General features: G+C 44.4%; 1 protein-coding gene and 1 long non-coding RNA gene across 14 annotated transcripts in view; one reads left to right on the plus strand and one right to left on the minus strand.

The window, feature by feature from the left end:
• LOC100058633 (carboxyl-terminal PDZ ligand of neuronal nitric oxide synthase protein) overlaps positions 1-16,581 on the minus strand; it is a 286,431-nt gene that overhangs the window by 117,173 nt on the left and 152,677 nt on the right. For 2 of the 13 annotated variants that reach the window (XM_070267914.1, XM_070267912.1), the window contains exon 1: positions 2,545-2,650. The exons of the other annotated variants lie outside the window; for them this stretch is intronic. The gene's annotated coding sequence lies outside the window, so the exon portion shown is untranslated. Of the gene's footprint in view, positions 1-2,544; positions 2,651-16,581 lie in introns of those variants that run through there. 13 annotated transcript variants of the gene reach the window in all.
• On the plus strand, positions 7,570-12,896 carry LOC111773494 (uncharacterized). The gene is made up of 3 exons (XR_002807974.2): positions 7,570-7,676; positions 11,887-12,336; positions 12,492-12,896. It is a non-coding gene; the product is annotated as an uncharacterized lncRNA (long non-coding RNA).

Genomic DNA, 16,581 nt, shown 5'->3' on the forward strand with positions numbered 1-16,581 from the left:
GATCCATGGCACTAAGATGGCATCCAGGCCTCAAGATGCTACACCTGCAGCAGATGGCCACTTCCCCTCTGCCACCGATGTGTCACTACAGACGATGTTGCCTTTGACAGTTTTTATGTGTGTGCCAGGTTTGAACCTGGATTTCTTACTGCCCATATGCTACCTCCAGCAGCACTTATTAGAAAATCACATACAGATGGGAACAGAGAAAGCTACAGGCTTTCACTGTCCTCCCAATGTGTCAACTCTCTGGCTTTTGGCAAGTTCCCACCAGAGGTGCCTTTCTAAATACTTCTCCAGCCAGAAGGTTCTGTGGCATTTGTCACAGATTCAAGGCCTGAATATGGGTGGCTGTGTAATGAGCTAAGTTTTTATTATCTGTGATGTCCCACCTACCCTTGCTGTGCTTTTATCTCCCCTCCATGTGGCCCTTTCACCTCTAACACTCAAGCTTTCTCATCACTCCTTGGGAAAGATCTAAACAAAAGTCAGTTTCCCCTAGGAATAGTTTGGAGTGAGAAGAGAATACCATGTAAGTAGAAGGTGCTTAGGAAGTGTTTATGATTGAAGGGCTTCGAATCATTAAGAGATCATCTAAAACAAGCGATTTCCCAAATGAGGGGCACATTCACAGGCAGCTCTAGGTTCTGGCTCCAGTGGTCAGGGTGAAAAATCAAAATTCCTAACTCAGACCAAATACATGAGGGACCATAAGACTTCCTGAGAAATGACTTTTGCATCATCAGCTGCTCTGTTCTTGAGACAAGAGACCCTCTTACTCCATTTAACAAGCCACACATTTGTGTGTGCACACATGCACGTGTGTGTCTAAGAGAGGAGGACAAAGCAAAGAAGTTGACAAGCAAACGTGGCAGAATAAGATGAGTGATGCTGGCATTCAAAGATGCTTTACGTAGGTCAGAAAGTAAACAGTAAATTAAATAGTGTCCAAGTCAATGTAGCTGTCTGGCCAACAACCGAAAATCCCAAGGACTCACAAGGAGTTAGAATATAATAAAGACCTTTTGGAAGGGGAGTAAAATCCATTAGAAGATTAAGTTCAGCCCAGAAGCCAAAGTAAGGAAGACGGCTGCGGGGATGTTTACCAACACGTTAGGTCACAGCAAAGAGAACAATCATTCAGACGCTCTGCCAGGACGCCAGTAGTAGTCCCATGGGTCGGACTAGGTATATAGGTGATGCTGTTTGTCCCCTGTCTCATCTCCATTCCAATTTATTCAATTCTTGTTTACCCCATTCCTACCCTTAAAGTCTGGGCTAGCTTGCTCATGCACAAAATAATCACTGGCATAGTGTGGTTTTCAACATTTCTCGTTTGTGAGACTATATTCATGCAATGACTTCACGATGCTACAGAGGTTATTCTTCAAAGGATCCATCTGACCTTGCTCATTGGTTTTCTTTTTTTTTCACATTTTAAAAATTATTTTATTAATTTTTTTATTGTGGTAACATTGGTTTACAACATTATATAAATTTGGGGTGTACATCATTATATATTTCGATTTCTGTGTAGATTACATCATGTTCACTACCCAAAGACTAATTACAATCCATCACAACATACATGTGCCTAATCACCCTTTTTGCCCTCCTCCTTCCCCCCTTCCCCTCTGGTAACCACAAATTCAATATCTGTTTCTATGAGTGTGTTTGTTGTTCTTATCTTCTACTTATGAGTGAGATCATATGGTATTTGACTTTCTCCCTCTGACTTATTTCACTTAGGATAATACCCTCCAGGTCCGTCCATGATGTCACAAATGACCGGATTTCATCATTTCTCATGGTTGAGTAGTATTCCATTGTGTATATATACCACATCTTCTTTATCCATTTGTCCCTTGATCAGCACCTAGGTTGCTTCCAAGTCTTGGCTATTGTGAATAATGCTGTGATGAACACAGGGGTGCATGTTTCTTTATGTATTCATGTTCTTTGGATAAATACCCAGCAGTGGAATAGCTGGATCATATGGTAGTTCTATTTTTAATTTTTTGAGGAATCTCCATACTGTTTTCCATAGTGGCTGCACCAGTTTGCATTCCCACCAGTAGTGTATGAGGGTTCCCTTCTCTCCACATCCTCTCCAACATTTGTTGTTTCCTGTCTTGTTAATTATAGCCATTCTGACGGGAGTGAGGTGATATCTCATTATAGTTTTGATTTGCATTTCCCTGATAGTTAATGATATTGAACATCTTTTCATGTGCTGGTTGGCCATCTGTATATCTTCTTTGGAGAAATGTCTGTTCCTATCTTCTGCCCGTTTTTTAATTGGGTTGTCAGTTTTTCTGTTGTTGAGATGTATGAGTTCTTTATATATTTTGGATTTTAACCCCTTATCAGATATATGTTTTGTAAATATCTTCTCCCAGTTGTTAGGTTGTCTTTTCATTTTGATGGTTCCCTTTGCTGTGCAGAAGCTTTTTAGTTTGATGTAGTCCCATTTGTTTATTTTGTCTATTATTTCCCTTGCCCTCTGACCTTGCTCATTCTAAGGCCACTGATTACAGCTCTCACCTTGGCTGGGACTCCTGTCCTAATTAGCACCTTACACACAGCAGCAGCAGGTCATGGAAGAGGAAATCAGAGAATGTGGATAGCTCAGACCAATTCATTGCCTATCCTGTAAAAAAAAAATATCTTCATCAGCAAGTAACCCACACCTGAAATCCCTCTCCTGGGCCAGCCACCCAGGTCTCTCAGAATGAAACAGTCAAAGGAGGGAGAAGAGAGAACTGCCTGGAGAAGGGTCTGGGGTGCTGACTTAGTTTGGCCAGGTCCAGCTGGAACAGGCAAACACAGAAAAGAGACAGATTCCAGCTTCCAGAGGAAGCGCTGTTGTGGTCAAAAGTGCCAAGAGAGGGGGGAAAACCAAGTGACCAATCTATAATACAAACTGTAGAAGCCCCCTCAAAATAATCTGCTCTTCAAGGTCATCTTGAGCCCTTCTCCAGGCTTTAGAACAGCCTAACAGATGCTAATTCCACAGCCCCAAGGGAGATGTAAATGTGTTTAACTGATGAGCACATTCAATCTGTACTATTCCTGGAGCTCTAACAGCTTTTTAAAGGGCCTTTTGAAGAAAAGCATTTTGACAGCATCATAGAATGTCCGAACTGAAATGGACCACAAAGAGCCTCTTTGGAGAGGAAGCAGGAATAGTGGAAAGAATACATGCTTGGAGAAAGGTCTGGATCCAAAGCCCAGATCAGGCATCTACCAGCTATGTGATCCAGGAGAAGTTACTTACGCCATTGAAGCCTCACTCCACCCACTCCACAGATTGTATTGATGAAATGCCCTGCCCCATTCCCGGCTTATAGTGATCTATAGCTATAATTTGTAATATACTATAAACTAAGGTATACTATAAAGTACTATAGTAGTTTATAATTTAGAACATACCATCTTCATGCCCGTTCTTTGGACCACCCACCAATCACAGCCTCTCACGACATGCCAGCCACTATAAAAAACACATTCACGTAGATTCTCTGGGCCTCATATTCCTTACGGTAAAATGACCAACATGTTTGCCTGTTACTAGCCAGCAAGGTGGTGGTGGAGCCAGCTTGCCAGTCCTGCCTCCCAATCCAAGTTTCTCATGCTCCGCATCCTCTCCCAGGCCCACTGCTATGCCCTTGGGGCATTCTCAGCTCTGCACACTATTCCCTGCTGCTATATGCTCACTACTAGAGAGCCCGCATCAAACCTTCACCCTCTGCTAGGGTTCCGAGCGCCTTCAACCTTCACTTTCATCTGTGAATCTTATTAACAAGCTACATACTTCCTCTTTCAGGGTCCAAACAAAGGCCCTAAGCAAGAAGGCCTAGGGAGGTTTCTCTACACTCCTGGACAGCTTATCAAATCTTAATGAGAGGATTGGTCCACCAGCCTAAACACATTCAGATTATTTTCAAATAAAAATTACAAACACTTGTTAGGGTCACATGGCGTGTGGGGGAGAGGGGAGGTGTTAGCCACATGGGGCAGTGGTAGCTTTCATGTTCACCCACTCATACACATGATGACACATCTCATTCCCACCCAGTGGCACCCTCCTAAAGCTGCAGCTGGTCAACAGAAACTCCAGCCCTATGAGGTCCTGACTTTAAAAAAAATTTAGAGACAATGACACAAATATTTCATCAGAAGCTCCTATTAGAAAAACAAGAAAATGGTTCTTGACTTGGTTTGGCCAAGTTGCCCAAAATCACACAGCTCCAGAATCCAGGAATCCTAACTTCCCTTTTCCTCCTCAACCACCAAGGACCCTCTCCAGTAGCTGACATTATCTCCCCACAGTAGGAATTATCATTTCCTTGGTACAGGATATGCCTGCTTCTTATTTCTCCAGATCCATGCATTTAAAAAGATAAATCTTCAACCAAACTACTTGTCTGTGTCAGCAAAAGCATTTTTTTAAAAAAATCAACAGATATTTAAAAGGAAAAACCCCACAAGATTTTTCTGTTCCTGGTAGAGAAACTGCAACTTTGTCACAAGATTATATCCACAAAGGAGGTGACATTTTCTCAGATGTCAGCATCACAAAAGTCAAGGATAAAACTGTTTGAACCAGGGAATGCAGGATTATGGGAAATGCCTAAACTTTCACTTATCTTATTGACCAGAACTAAACAGGGTAATCTGGTTGATTTTGGTTTTCTAAAAATGCAAAGTGTGGTTTTTTTCTCTGACAGTTCATAATTGTGATAAGGCAAAATACCACTTTTTCCCTACATCTGTCACTGCCCTCAGCTTCACCCATGAGAACAGGCTTTGTTAATCTGAGGGCTCCATCAGTAAATATTTTGGGGCCAATGAGGTGTCAGATATGTACCAGGTGCTATAGAACAGCACTGTCCAATAGAATTTTCTAGAATAATGGAAATGTTCTTCATCGGTGCTAATACACTAGCTACTGGCCATATGTGATTACTAAGCACTTGAAATGTGGTGAGTGCAACTGAGAAACTGAATTTTTTATTTTACTTTATTTTAATTTAAGCTTAAATTGCCACATGTGGCTAGTGGCTATTGAACTGAACAGCACAGCTACAGGCAATTCCAAAGCATGAAGAAACATGGTCCCTGCACGTAGAATCATGTTATATCTCGAGGAACAAGACAAGGACATATGAAAAGCTAACTCATAATTACAAGTGAATAGGTAAAGGTGTCAAGTGAATCGCACAGGGAATAAGCGCTGTGGGAATTCGAGGAACCCAGGGAAGAGTTACAGACACAGCAGAACATGAGCTGAGAGGGCCTAGCAGGAAAGCAGAATAGTCCAGGCCCAAGATGACATGGCACCATATTGTTTACTCAGACTACCTCTATTCCTACAGCTCCTCAACATCACGCATTAGCTGAGCTAATGCTAATGAACTCACAAATAAACAGGTTGTTTTTGTAGGTGCTGAGACACTACTACACACACACACGCAAGCCCAGGAAAGACGGCACTACAGGTGAGATCCAAAGTCACCTGCCCTGGCAGTGGGACAGGCAGGGCAGACCCACTGGGGCTATCAGAGGGTTTGGCTGAAGCAGTAGGTGATCCTGAGATGAAGGGAACGGGTAGGGCTCTGAGGTATTTGGGAAGCTGAGGCATGAAAGCAGAAGGAAGGTCAGCTTTGGGGTTACGAAAGTTCAAGAAAAAGCTCTCTGGCTGATACCGTGTCCACAGAGAAACAAGAGGAAGAAGAACTCAAGTGATAGGTAGAAGGGTGGTCCTCTGGGGGAGGGTGTGACCAGCCACATTTAAACTCTTGGTTTTTCAAAAATGTTACAAGCAGACAGAAGTCTAAATCGGGACACCTGCGGCATCACCATCAGGGCCGTGCACACAGCAGCTACCCCAGCTGGTCCACAGGGCTGGTGCCATTTCACACAACTCAAACCTGCCCCGCCTCCCTCTCTCTCCTTCCCTCCCACCCAAGGACTGAGGAGGGCTGCCTCACGCCTCCAAGCAGGAGACAGCACACCTTTCTTTGCCCTTTCACAACGGGGAGGGAACCCCAAGGAAGTCAGAAGGACCCACAGTATAAATGAAATGCAGCTGCCTGGACAGGCTGCTGCTTTGTTCCTAAATGTTGGCAAAAACTCTACCTTAAGGCCTATACTCCACCAGTGGATCTTCTTTCTCAACCTACCTCCATCCTTTTTAGGGGGAACCAGGAGGAGGCTTCACAACTTTTAGCCTCTTAGAGTCCTGTATTTACAGGTCAACGGTCCTATGAAGGCTACCTTCATCAGTTAACACTTTGGAGGAGGATGTCCAGATAAAGAGAAAATACCTAGAAATGTCCCCTGGACAAATGGACAACGGGCCCAGTCCTGGAAGACAGCAAAACCTTTATGAAGGGCAGTATTAGCACTGAAAGAGGAAATGGGAGCAGACCCCCCTTGGCTATCTGGCCTAAGAATGACTCTAGGCCATGCTGAGAGCCAGCAGGAGGGAAGAGACCGGACAAGGGTCCAACTGTACAAGTCCTGGGTTCATATCCCAGGACTGTCATTTAGCAGTTGGTGTGACCCTGGGGAAGTCTCCTCACCCTCCAAATCTTCACTTCCTTATATGCAAGAGGGCCCTGTTGATCAGGTGTCAGCATGACCATCGCTTCTTCAGGGAAGATGTCTCTAGTAGGTCAAATCTCCCATCACATACACTCACCACACCATGGACCCTCTCCTTAGCAGATCTTAGCTGAATGTTCACAGTCATGTGTAACTGATTCTCTTTTCTGTAAATTTCATTAGGGTGGGGACCACGTCTACTTTCTTTCCGCTGTGCCTCAAACTCCACCACAATATGCAGCACATAGGAGGTTTCAAATTAACATGTGTTGAATAATTGAATAAATGATTAATTGAGCCCCTGTATGTGAAAATGATCTATAAAATAAGAAGCACAATGGAAATGTTTGTCATTGTTACTTGGTATGGACAATGACAATAGAATTAATCCTCTTAGCTGCTGGAAACCATTCTGCTTGCATTTCAGTAACAAAATTGCTCCATTTGAAGGACACCCCAAGGAAAGGGACTGTTACAAGCTATCCCACGGTGCCCCATTTCAGGATTCTCTTCATGACTGTGCCAAAATAGTCGTCTCATCTATGTTCAGACGCAGTATCGCTTTATTCTGATCCATTGCTGGTCACTGTGGGAGCCTCAGTTGAGTCATCTGGGCATTTTAAAAAGCGAGAGGCCTATTGGCTAAATCTGCTGGGTATCTGGTGCCGGACCACAGACAATGCCTCTGGCCATGGGCTATGTCAAGAAAAGCACTCGAGGTCCTACCATCCTCCACTTTTGCCTGAATCCAACTCTATACCCAAAGTACCATGGGCATCAGGAGCCAAAGGAAACTGCAGTAGCCCAGGCCTGGGAGAGCTTGCTCCCCCATGCTGATACATTCAAGGGAACAAAAGCCTTCCAAGTCGCATCGAGCTGGTCTGGAGATGGAAGGCCTTTATGCAGGTTTCCAAGGAGATGACTCAGATGCTGTTACCATAGAAACTGTCGCTACCATCTATTGTCCATCAACCCTTGACAGGAGAGGGAGAAGGAGTATAAGGGGAGGGGTGATCCAGAAGGAAGAAGAGTTGGATTTCAACCAAGATTAAACAAAACATATTGAGGTGGGTCCCCTAAAGATTTCTATGGTGCATATAAGAAAACCTCCAATTTCCAAAGGAAATGAATTCGGGACACGAGTGTTTAAGGTTTGTTGTTATTTGTGTTGGTGGAACCGGGGTGAGTACAGTGGCACATAAGAATGACCTCCAGCCATTTCTCGGGCCCTGTCATCTAGGGTCTCTTGAGAAAACACTCAGATATGAAGGTCATCAGCATGGTCCAGGTCATAACCCCTGAAGCTGCAGGACGATAAGGAAACTGATGTAAGTTGTCTGTCCCCTCCCTTCTTCCTAGCAGAAAACTTTTTTTTTCCAGGTAAAAGAGGAGCATACTAGAAATCACTCTGATTTTTCTACTATAATTCCCACTACTAATAAAGTGCTAATTTTTTTAATCTAATGAGAGCAGCTCATGGGTTAGCTACACAAATCAGAGAAAAGTTCCATAAATAACAAACACATAGAAAAGTATATGGGTAAAGAAAGACATACTGGACTTGGCACCAAGTCTGAAGATCAGAATTTGAAAGTCAGTCTCATCACTTATTACATGCATGACCTTGGGCACTTTAGGGCTTGAGTCTCAATTATCTCTTTTATTCCATGGAGATAGTAACTGCCAGTCTACTTCAAATGGTATAAAACCTTATTGTGTAATTATGCTCTCATGTGTTAAGCATCATAGGGCTGGTTACCTAAAATGCCTCTCCCATATTAGCAAAAGGCTTTTGACTTCAATTACTCCAGGCAGGGCTGTCACAAATCCTTTTGTGTTATCCAACTTTCTGTTTGGAAAACAGTTGGTACCCAACCAACTGTGACATTAAGATTATGGGTGACAAGATGGAATATGTCTCCACAGCCTTTTGATTACTTTCTTTTCTAGGCCATCAGGCCATGTGTAGGCATGAAGTCTCATGTTTAGACCTGTCTTTTCCCCCAAAGTAGTCTTGAGAAGTTAAATTTCAGCTGGGAATAAGATGAAGTTATTGGAGGAATTCTCTATAGTAGTAGGGATGGAAAGTGGACCCTGTTTGGGGGAAAATGAGAAATGAATCTGGTAGGTACATTGTCAAACCCCGTACATCTAATTTAGGGTAGAGAATGGGAGTTGGGAAAGATCTGGAGTCTAGAAGCAAGAGTAGAAATTATATACTACTGCTACCCCAGTCTAGGAAGTCTTCATGTCTTTTCACACCCTTTATAAAGACAACAAAAAATTTGAAATCCATCTTACAAAACAGGCACTTGCAAAGCTGCCAGGCAGGACCTATAGCCCTCCAGGCCTGCTCTAAGAAAGGTGACCCAGGCCTGGGCACTCCAGAAGTCAGACAAGGGAGGCATTCAGGTGCCACCAGATGGGGCAGAGGAAAGAAAAAGCAATTCAGTTCCTGTCGTTCTGCACAAGTTCCTTATTTATGTTTTTCTTCCAAATAACACTGCTGTGCATTGTTGGGATGCTCTTAGATCAGGAGCATCTGTCTTGAGGTATCAGACAAGAGGGATTAAGGGATTTCATTTCTCTTGGGTAAATACCTAGAAGCAGAATAGCTGGACCATACAGTAGGTGTGTGTTTAACATTTTAAGGAACTGTCAAACTGTCTGTGGCTGTACCATTTTACCTTCCCACCAGCAGTGTGTGCGAGTTCCACTTCCCCTACATCCTCATCAACACTTGATATGGTCAGTCTTTTCAATGTTAGCCATTCTTAGTTATGTAGTGCTATCTCATTATGGTTTTAATTTGCATTTTCCTAACAACTAGTATGTTGAACATGTTTTCATGTGTTTATGGGCCATCTGTACATCTTCTTTGAAGAGCCGTCTGTTTAAATCTTTTGCCTTCTTTTTAAATTGGGTTGTTTGTTTTCCTAATATTGAATTTTGAGAGTCCTTTATATATGCTGGATACAAGTCCTTTAGACAAGAGTGTCTATAGCAATTGCTTCCCTTAACGACAAAATATCCTATCGGTTTCCTCTAAAGACTTTCCTCCCCTTCAAAACATTACAATCTACGCATTTAAATAAAGGAACAGGCAGTATGGTCTTCTTATAGAGCCCCATGACTCTGTCTGGTCACAGTTAATCAGGAAGTAGAATGTCTTCTGACATCCCTGACTGCTACTCAGGTCCATTTTGTACTCACACACTCCTAGAAAGAGTTAATATAAGTGGAGTAGTCCCCCCTTGTCCACAGGGGATATGTTCCAAGACCCCCCAGTAGGTGCTTGAAACCACGGATAGTACCAAAACTTATATATACAATGTTTTTCCTATACATACATACCTATGATAAAGTTTAATTTACAAATTAGGCACAGTAAGAGACTAACAACAATAACTAATAATAAAATAGGACAATTATAACAATATACTGTCATAAAAGTTACCCTACATCTTAGCAACCTCAGCACGTGATTTTTTTTCTTTCCTTATTAAGTCAAGAACTTTCACCTTTTCACTTAAAAGAAGCACTTTATGGCTTCTCTTTGGTATATCCAAATTGTCAGCATCACTACTCTTGCACTTGGGGGTCATTATTAAGTAAAATAAGGGTTACTTGAACACAAGCACTGTGACACTGTGACAGTCGAATCTGATAATGGAGACAGCGACTAAGTGACTAACGAGCTGATAGCCTATACAGTGCAGATCTGCTGGACGAATGGATGATTCATGTCTTGGGCAGGATGGAGCGGGATTTCATCATGCTATTCAGAACAGCACATAATTTAAAACTTCTAAATTGTTTATTTCTGGAATTTTCCATTTAATATTTTTGGACCAAAGTTGACCACAGATAAGATAAACCGCAGAACGCAAAACTGCAAATAATGGGGGGACTACTGTATGTTTCTTCTTTAAAGATACACTAACTTCAATCAGTAATTCTCAACAAGAGGCAATTTTCCCCCCCACAGAACATCTGGCAATGTCTAGAGACATTTACTTTTTACAGCTGGGTGGGAAAATGGCTGCTACTGGTATCTAACAGATAAGAGGCCAGAGATGCTGCGAAACATCCACAATGCAGAGATGAGCCCCACAATAAAGAATTATGTGGAAACCCTGCTTTAAATCAGTTTGCAGGTACAGGGTACTGTTTTTAGATAAAGCAATATAGTGTAATAGAAATACTGATTTAAGATCCAGGAAACCTGGGTTCTTCTCCTAGCTCTGTCACTAACTCACTGTGTAACCTCAGACAAAGCAACTAACCTCTGAAAGTCCAAACTCCTCATCTGTAAAACGCAAGGACTAACCTAAACTATCTCCAAGTTCTCCTTCAGTTGCAAAGAAATACAATCCTACGACTGTTCATTCAAAACCACACAGAACTGGAGCAGGCCCCGTGGCTGAGTGGTTCAGTTCACACGCTCCACTTTGGCGGCCCAGGGTTTCACCAGTTCGGATCCTGGGCACAGACACGGCACTGCTCATCAAGCCATGCTGTGGAGGCGTCCCACATAGCACAAACAGAAGGACCTACAACTAGAGTATACAACTGTGTACTGGGGGGGCTTCGGGGAGAAGAAGAAAAGAAAAAAAGGAAGATTGACAACAGATGTTAGCTCAGGCGCCAATCTTTATAAAAACAACCACACACACAGAACGTGGAGCAGTTATGAAAACGTCCTCAGGTTTTCTGTACTTAGAGTTTAACAAGATGGTGACAAAGGCTGGTTCAAGGGCACAGTCTCTGAGAATGTGCCTCAAAAAGGAGGATGGGGATCAAGTGCTGACCTCACCAGGGTCCGTGCCTCAGCAGAGGGGTAGATGAGATGGGCTGCCAGGACCTTCCCCGTGGAGTCCAGATGCTCCCTAAATAGAACCTGCCCCCTGAGCTGGATCCCTCTCTGTCCTCCATCCCACCTCGACACACTCAACTTCAGCGATGGAAACATGAACTCAAGTGCCAATGTGAGGTTCACAGCAGAGCAGGTGAAAACCCTCCCAGGGCTGATTTGCCTAGCAGAGCCAGTCTCCCACTCCGAAATGAGACGGTGCCAATGACACGGTGTCTTTGAAAATCCAGACAAAGCTCTTGGGAGGAATATCACCTCTTAACGGGGCCCTGGGACTCACACCTCAGTAACATGACAGACCCAGGCAATAGAAACACTGAATCCTAATTAACTTCCTGCCACTCATGCCTCCCCTTTGGGGGGAAGAGGATCCTTCACCAATTCTTACCACAGCTGTTTTGCAGGTTAAATGAGGTTGAAAATTGCTCCTGTGGGTCCCTGCAAGAATGAACCGACAGCTAACATCTCGGACAGCCCAAGGGTAAAGTTCTTTAATTGCGAACTGACTAAAAATTAGAAACATTAATTAAGGAAGAAGATTTCCCAGAAATGTCCTACCTCTCAGAAGTAATCCCAAGAGCTGCCCATAGATGTTTCTGGTGAAAGCATCATGACTTCCGCCATAACTGATGGATTAAGAAGGGGAGCCAGGCCCGCCCTGGTGGAGGAAGCAATTTTGCCCTTCCAGCAACTGACAGGAGACTCCACATTCCTCATTGTCTCTTTTCGAACAGAGTGAGGACAATAGTTGGGACACACTATTAACCACCATCACCTCTCCTCCCAGTTCTTCTTCTGTGAAGGGAAATGAAGGCTTCCGACCCCCATCCCCACCAGAAAGAGGACAAGCAAAGGTGAGACTTGGAACGCAGGAAGTGAATATCCTGGTATCTGATGGGAAATGTCCTCGCACCACAGCCCATACCCGTTACCCTCACCACCACCCACCTCGCTTGCTTCTAACTAACTGGTGCTTGATGGGACCCTAAGGAGATGCTTTCTCTTCCAGCTGCAGCCTTTAGTCCTCATCTTAGTCCCGACTGCCACAACCACTCAGCAGACGAGGCTGAAGCAAAGTCCCACAGAGACTTTTGCAAACAGTTTAACTAATCAGGATGTCAGACCTAAAGCAGAGAGCACCGTTCATTACCAGCGTAAAGACTGAGAACAGTAGGCTCCATCGGTGACAATGGTAACTTCTAGTTAATCAGGCTCCTGCGCTGCCTGCTGTGTGCGTGGGTGTATGTATGTGTGTGTACGTGTGTATGGAGGGGGGATGTCAGCTCACACCCAAAGCAGCATGCAAAATCAAGTCCTCTTTATTACATTGCTCATTTTACTTTTTCTCTTCTACTTCTGCCTGCCTCCTCCTTCCCAAGGACCAATTAGCAATAAAAGCTGGGAGAGAGCTGCAGGTTTTATGTTCGCTGCTAAAGCAGAAGATTTAAGCAATCTCTTCTCTCAAGATTTGAGCCCTGTCTCCACTGGGTCCCCTGAGGTACTGTTCCCCTCCGTTCTTGCAGGCGGATTATTCCAGTGACTATCTCTACATAAGAAATTGCAACCTCTGTAATATAACAGCCATTTCATTTTGCTCACACTTTTGTGGGTCAGGAATGTGGGAGAGGCTGGGCTGGGCAGTTCTTGCTTGGGGTTCTCACGCAGTTACATAAGAAGTTGGCCAGAGCTGCAGTCAGCGGAAAGTTGGACGAGGCTGGGCGTCCAAGATGGCTCCATCAAAAGGCTGGCAGACTATGCTGGCTGTTGACTGGGAGCTCAGCAGGAGCTGTCAACCAGAGTGCCCACACGTGGCCTCTCTAGCATGGCTGTATCAGGCTAGTTAGATTTCTTACTTGGCAGCTGACTTCTCTCAGTGATTGACAGTTGTCTAGCTTTTTTTGGATCTAGCCTCAGAAGTCCCAGAGCCTCAGAAGTCACATTCTTCCACTGCATTCTATGGGGCTATAAGCGAGTCCCTAAGCTCAGCCCAGATTCAAGGGGAGAAATCACATATCCCATCTCTCAATGACACAAATGTCAAAGAATTTGCAGACATGTCTTAAAATCCCCACACTGACCTGTCTGAACTGTTTTAAAATCCCCATGTGCCTGACATCAGGGAATGTACCTTTTCACTACTGTATCTCTCACACCCAGCAGAGGGTCCAGCATATAGTAGATGCTCAATAAATAGATGTTGCCTAGATAAATGAACAAAAGAAGAAAATGAGCTTCCAGAGTGAGGCTCTACTTTTTAAGAGGAAAGGTTATTTCCTTTCCCTGAGTCTCGGTTTTTTTGGTTTTTTTCACTGCTACAGTGGGGGTCTTATCTTCAGCTTCCATGGGATGATGGTTAGGAACTAATGAGATAATTTATGAGGAAGGATTTTCATTTTCTCAGAGTTGCTGGAAAAGCAAGACTAGAAATGGCACCATGTGGCCAGGCTCTCCTGTTCAGACTGTAGTGCTTACCCTCTTGTCAAGGTTGACCTCTGTCACCCCATCTGGATGGGCTTCCTGTCTCTCCTCTGCCCAGTCAATCCTTGGAGGCCTATCTCCACCTCAGGCTCTTCCCAGAGAGGCAGTGTGGGGATTAAGAACCGGGAGCCTGAGTGCAAATCCTGTCTCTCCCGTTCTGCAGTGTAGCCTTGGACAGGTGGCTCAATCCTTCTGTGCCCCATTTGCCTCTGTAAAATGAGGATAATAATAGCGCCTACCTCGCATAATAGTTGTGAGGATTAAATGAGTCACTAGGCACTAAGTGCTCAGAAGGTTACCTCACATACAGCAAGTGTAATTAGCCATAATTATCACTCTAGCCTTCATGGATCTCCCTCTCGAGCTCTGAGTTCCATGCTCTACCCATAATGAACACTCTTCCGATTCCCCAAAATGCCGTGTTTTCTTGTGCTTCTGTGCATTCTACATGCAACTTTCTCTTAAAAAGAGTAATCTTTAAGGCATCAGAGCAGGACCTGGCACATGCTAAGCGCTATCTCCATGTTGGCAATTATGATTCTGCCTAGAATGTGCTTTCCCACCTTTCCACTAGTCCCCCTGGCCGGCTAACTCCTAGTCATCTTTTAGGTCTCATTTCAGATGTTTCCTTCCAAGAAGCTTTCCCTCCCATCCTAAATCTAAGTCACGTGTCTTTCCAATCAAGGTCACTGCTGGTCCCTGTGGCCTTTCTGTGGGTTACGAAGAGGCTCCCCTTCTCCAGGCAGCACATGTCTTGAGCAGGAGAGCAGGGGCTGGATTTCAGCCTCTATTTTCCCCTTCAGCCAAGAGCCCTTGAGCAGCCCCACCCTGCATAACCATGTGCCGCTGCCCTGCATCCAGTGTGTCACCCACTGGATTTCTCAGACTCCACTATAATTATATCTGGACTTGTCTGCATCCCTCCAGCAGACTGTGAACTCTGCAAGGGCAGGGCCACAATTGCTCCAAATGAAACCCCAATACCCAGTACACCACCCAGCACTTCGTAGGTGCTCAGCAAATATTTGATGAATAAATGAACGGACCATGAAGAAAGGACCACGTGCCCCATATCCTTCCCTTTGCTTGGTTGTATCTTTCACTGTCCCAGTGTAAGCACAAAGCCACTCCGTAACACATGCTGAGCTTAACATCACCCTTACGTTTGTGGTTTTTGTTTCGAGTGAGGGAACCGAGAGGGAGGTTTCCATGCCCTTCCTTCAAACAGACAGTGTAATTCAAGTCCAAGCTGCAGAGAGTGCTCTGCTGTAAGGGCCCTTATCCAGGTGGCTTATGGTACCTCTGCAAATGCAACCGTCCTATTAAATGGCAAAGAGCTATTCTAGGGCCCAGCTGAGTCTGCCCAGCCTTCAGCAGAATGTGTAAGCCTAAAATACTTCCCTGAATGGTTCAGAAGGCACTGGATGAGGGTGCTGGCCCAACCATTGCCCACACGGCCAGAAGGCAGGAATCCCCAGCCCTGTGCCAGGTAAGCAGGCATGCCTCCACATACAGCCACATGTCATGTTGTGCTGCAGGAGCCAGACCTGGGCCAATCCCAGAAGTCAATGTGGCCCTATATTTAGCAAGTTGGCAGTAGTTGTGGCTTATGCAAAAGGAGAGACAATAAGGCAATAAGACAGTCTAACCTGGGCATTTAAGGTATGAGTTTCAATTACAGTCACGTGCTGCATAACGAAGTTTTGGTTAACAGCAGCCTGCATATACAATAGTGGTCCCATAAGATTAGTACCATATAGCCTACATGTGTAGTAGGCTATACCATCTAGGTTTGTGTAAGTATACCCTAAGATATTTGCACAACGACGACATCGTCTAACAACACATTTCTCAGAACGGATCCCTGTTGTTAAGTGATACATGACTACAGTGTCTCTAGGCTGGTAGGCAGGTGAGCGAATGTGCCCAGAAGATGCAAAGCTGCCTGGTGGCGGGAGCAGCACCAATCTAGTCACCAGGAAGCCTTATCAGAGCTCTGGCTCCACATTACTGGGACAAGTTGCCTTCCCTCTATATCTGTGTCCTCAAGTGTCAGCTGGCAATATAGTGGTCTTTCCACTATCCTAGAATTATTTTTGAGAATTAAATCAGATAAACATTAAAGCAACCTGAAGCTTGATTATTCTGTAAGTTATTATCAACGAGCTGTATAATTCCTCTGCACTGTCGCCCTACTCCAAGCTGCTTTCCAACTGGGATTCTCTCTTGCTGCCCTCAACCTGCACAGTGGTCTCTAACAGCCCATTTGTCTTAGCCAAGTGATGTGGGACTCCTCTAGGTACATCCCCAGGTTTCTTGGGGGCAATGATCATATCGGGTATTTTCTTGGGTCCTTATGGCCCACAGCACAGCACCTGGCACTTAGTAGGCTCACTGAATATTTGTTTAACTGAATATAAGCGTGTGTGTATATACTACCCCCCACACATGTTCACCCTTCCAATTCTCAGAGGATCTGACCATTGGGACAGCAAAAAAATCCCATTGGCTAGAGGCACTAAAGGGCAGTGTTATTATATGTCAAACTTCATTATACTGAACATAAAGCTCCAAAACCCGGGCTGATGCAGTCCATTGAGTTCTGGAAATACTTGACATGT

This window comes from Equus caballus, chromosome 5 (assembly GCF_041296265.1).
Source record: "Equus caballus isolate H_3958 breed thoroughbred chromosome 5, TB-T2T, whole genome shotgun sequence".
NCBI lineage: Eukaryota > Metazoa > Chordata > Mammalia > Perissodactyla > Equidae > Equus > Equus caballus.